The 4546-nt window shown below is 38.4% G+C and overlaps 1 protein-coding gene across 1 annotated transcript in view; it reads left to right on the forward strand.

Moving 5' to 3' along the window:
- Positions 1-7: 7 nt before the first annotated feature.
- ZFP91 (ZFP91 zinc finger protein) overlaps positions 8-4546 on the forward strand; it is a 31806-nt gene continuing 27267 nt past the window's right edge. Inside the window, exons 1-2 of the mRNA XM_006772091.2 lie at positions 8-107; positions 3486-3514. The gene's annotated coding sequence lies outside the window, so the exon portion shown is untranslated. The remainder of the gene's footprint in view (positions 108-3485; positions 3515-4546) is intronic.

The raw sequence follows: 4546 nt of genomic DNA on the forward strand, positions 1-4546 counted from the left end.
AGGCGGAGGAGCAGCCCCAGCGCCAGGCCCCCGGACCTCACGGGGCTGCAGTCCCAGGCCGCGAAGCCCGCGTCTCCAGCTCAGGGCAAGAAGAGTCCGCGACTCGTGTGAGTAACGCAGTCTTTCGGGCGGTGAGGTAGACCCCCCTGTGTCCGCACGCTCCCCTCTCGGCTCCCGTAGTGCCCACTCCACGTGACATCCTGCCTGCCCTGCCCCCTGCCGGCTCGCACGACAGATGTCACGCCGCTTCCCTGGTGGCTGCCTGATCCTCGTTGTTGGCGTGTCTGCGGGGCCACTTCCCCACTCCGTGAAGTCGGTCTTTGTAGCAGATACCCCTTCCGCTCCCTCGTGACTCACCCTTCCCTGCCGTCGCAGGCTGATCCCGCACTCGGGCATCTGCATCCCTTTGTCAGCCTATCGCTTTCCCTCCGTGCGCGGCTCTCCAGTATTACATCACATCCCCATTAGGAAATGCTCAGCGCGATCTTACCTTCAAAAGGGGGTCCGTCCCCCACTCCCCTTCCCTGTAATTAGTTTAGGAGCCCGTTGTACGAGTAGCTCCATGGAGCTTTTTCTCACTATTAAGTTTTCACATTACTTTGTACACGTTTTAGAAATCTGGTGCTTACTAGCAGGAAAAAAAAGTGACTTTGCCAGTTTTGTTAAATGTAGTCGTCTTTCCTAGAGCAAGCTTAAATGGGTAATTTTTCTTTTTTGCCAAGTAACATGTTTGTTTTTGCATACGTGTTAATGTAGGAACTTCATCCTTAAAAATCAGACTAATCTGAAAGAAATTCCTTTATTTCCTAGAGATAATAGAGGAACCAGGAACATCAATATTTAAAGCTGTTTATTAAAATAACCTTCCTATGTTGCAGAAGCACACATTTGTAAATCCTAGAAGTTAATCACATTAGCCATCGAATTCGTGACTGATAACATCATTTGTGTCTTGACTTTCAAGTGAAAAAAGTTAGTAAAAGCAGGGAAAGTGGAAGAGGGGAAGGAATCAGAGTTTTAAGTCCCCCACTTTCCTGATAGAGTGTGGCAAGATGTGGTTTATACCAGACCCAGTAGATTTAAAACACACCTGTTCCAAAATCAGAGCTAGTTACTATGAGCCTTATTTGGATCTCAATTTCTTGCGCAAGTTTCGTAAACAGCCTGTGCCTCATTTTCCTCATCTATAAGATATAATGTTAATCCCTATGAGATTAGTTTATGAGAATTAAATGCAGCATGTGTAGCACTTAGCACAGCTATTTTCAACCTTTTTTATATCTCATGGTGCACATAAATACTAAAACTGCGGCACACCAAAAATATATTTTTTGCCAATTTGACCAAATAAAATAGGTGTAATTTTTTTAAAATTTTATTTCTTTATTGATTTCAGAGGAAGGGAAAGGGAGAGAGAGATAGAAACATCAGTGATGAGAGAGAATCATTGATTGGCTTCCTCCTGCACACCCCCTACTGGGTATCAAGCCCGAAACCCAGGCATATGCCCTTGGCCAGAACCGAACCTGGGACCCTTCAGTCCTCAGGCTGATGCTGTATCCACTGAGCCAAGCCAGTCAGGGCAAAATAGGTATAATTTTGATTCACTCACATCGGATGACTAGTGTTGTGTTGGCTGTTGTCATTATTTAATAATCTAAGGAAAAAGAGGTCAGTGCCTCTGACTAGTCTGGTATAGCATGTTTTAAAAATTCTTGCTGCACATGGTTGAAAATCACTGACTTAGCACAAAGTCTGTTACATAGTGAATATTTATGAAAAGCTATTGTTTTTAATAGTGATGGCATGAAAAAGGTATAAATGTGTAGGGGTGTATTTTCATGTAAAATTGAACTTCTTTCTTTTTTTCCCCTATTACCATACATAGGAAGGTTAATAATATGTTTTTTAACATTCCCTTTTATTCTGACCTACCCATTTGAGAGTGCAATATACCTATCTCCTTGACAACTTTCTCCTCTTTCTGTTTCAACAGTTATGCTTATAGAAATGATCTCTTAAGTTTAAGATAATTGTAGCTACAGTGGTTGTAGCTTTACCATAAAAGTTTATTTTTTCCCTGATTCTTGACCAAAAAGTACCAAGTGAGTCTTTACTTCCACAATATAAATGTTACAATATTCAATCTTGGGTAAGATTATTAAATTAAATCTCTTTTTCCTCCACAATATTTCTGTGGGGAGGAATAGTCTTAATTCTTAGTGTACCTCCCATAATTTTTTTGTTACACATTTTCAATTTGCTGCATGCCCTGGAAATCAAAGGAGTTTGGTAAACCTTGATTGAGTGGTAACTGGGCCTGATGGTGTGGTGAGCTAGAGTTTTTAAAGATAATGAACCCTAGTCCATTTGACTCAGTGGTAGAGCATCGACCTGCGGGCTCAAGAGTCCCAGGTTTGATTCTCGTCAAGGGCATGTGCCTTGGTTGCAGGTTCCATTCCCAGTGCAGGACGCAGCCCAATGATGTCTTTCTCTCTCTGTGTCTCTCCCCCTCCCTTTCACTCTCTAAAAAATCAATGGAAAAATATCCTTGAGTGAGGTTTAACCAAGGACCTTGTGGTATAAGGGGAAGATTCATTGATTAGTGGAGGTTTATAAATATGTGTCTGGATTATAGATGTTCAAAGTGATGAGACAAAATTTAAAACTAAGTAGGATGTTTAATCTTTTAGGACATTTCAAGCGTTTTGAGTTTCAGTTTTTCTAAACCCTGGTCAAGTGCCTTCTGACTTTGATTCATCTCTGTTTTCCTAATAACATGACACATTTTTAAAAAATGAAGTAAGAAATTTAATCTTTCTATTAATTGTTTTATTCAGGTCTTTTTTCCATATCTCAACATTTATAAACTCCTGATAATCATCTGTTTAACCTACATTTCTTTCTCGTGATTGAAGAGACAGTAAAATGTGCAACAGCTTGAAAAGTCAATAAATACAGCAAATTGGATTGATTGAAACCTCTTTTCCTATTAGAAGGCAAAATAATACAGTGGCAGAAGCATTGGGCTTAGAAAGTTTCAAGTCCCAGCTTTTTGCAACTCACTAAGTGACCTTGGATAAGTCACTTAACCTCTTTAAATCTTTTCATCTGTAATTGGTAATTTATGACTTGTGAAATGAGATTTATAGTTAGATGATAGGTTACAGTTTTTATAAACTTCCTTAAATTTATAAAAACTCCATTTACATTGAAATGTTCAGAAGTTAATGAAAAGAGTAGGAAATTTTTGTGAAGGGAAATAAATTTTCAGTGAATGTGCTCAAGAGAATAAATAAAAACCTAAAGCTAAGAAAAGATAAACCAAAGTTGAAGAAAGGTTTTATATCAGTACTCTAAAAATTAGGCTCATCACTTTCTGTATTTTAGCCAATAATTCCGAATCACTGTAGAAGAATCTGAGATAAATATTTGTGCTTTAAGAAAGTGTGCAAGATTGCTCATTTAATTTTTTTTTCTTTCAGATGTATAGAAAAAGTAACAACAGACAAAGGTAAGAGTTGGTCATTCTAATCTCTAATGTACATTACACTGATAATTGTCTTATAACCTGATAGAAATATAGAATTAACTTCAGTTGGATCATTTAAATTGTTCCCACTTAAAAGTGACTTTTATTTAGTTAAGAATTATTGGACTAGATAGAACCTATTTAGACAAAGGCAGGTTTAGGTAATTGGAACATTTTGACTTTATTTAGAAACCTAATAATGGAAAAAGCAGGTTATTTGATACCAATTTATTGCAGTTTTTTAAGCTCGCTCTCTCTCTCTCTCTCTCTCTCGTAACAAAAAAAAAAAGGAATGATACACAATATCGACTCAAAGTATAGGCAAAATCTTGATGCTGATAGAGACTCAAATTATAAATGCAGCTTGAATGTGGAAAGAAAGTGTTCTAAGATGACAGCCTGGTGAATAATTAAATGAGGTCATTAGGTCGTTTCTCTTTAAAGAGTTTTACCAAACCAAATGTATATATTGAATATAGACTTCTTATCTGAGTTATGAAGGAAAGCTAATGTTCACTTTTCCTTTTTTTAACACTTTTTAAAGGAGACTTCATTCTGGCTTTGCAGATTGGGTTATTAAAATTGATCCTATTATGTTGGGCCAGTTGCTCATTTGTTTCATTATTTTTTCTAGTCATTGACTGTGTTCCTTGATGCTAAGTTTAAATGTATAGCATCCGTCTTAAAACTGGAACAGATATATTCTTTAAGCATTTTTTTTAAAAAGTATTTTTCATTTATCGTATCTGACAGGTATCTACTTAACTGAAGTGTGACTAGTTAATTTACTCCTATTCTCTCTCATAATAAAAACGTAATATGTTAATTAGACCGGACGTCTTTCCAGACGAAGCTGGAGCTGTGAGGGAAGCCTGGGTCCCTGGTGACGGCTGGCGGCCAGAGGGAAGCCCAAGTCTTGGGTGCCAGAGGGGAGCTGGTGCCGGCAGCCAGGGGAAGGAAGGCCTACTTTTGCACAAATTTCCTGCATCAGGCCTCTAGTGTTGAATTAACAGT

The sequence above is a fragment of the Myotis davidii genome, unplaced genomic scaffold (genome assembly GCF_000327345.1).
Source record: "Myotis davidii unplaced genomic scaffold, ASM32734v1 scaffold1286, whole genome shotgun sequence".
In the NCBI taxonomy this organism is placed as follows: domain Eukaryota; kingdom Metazoa; phylum Chordata; class Mammalia; order Chiroptera; family Vespertilionidae; genus Myotis; species Myotis davidii.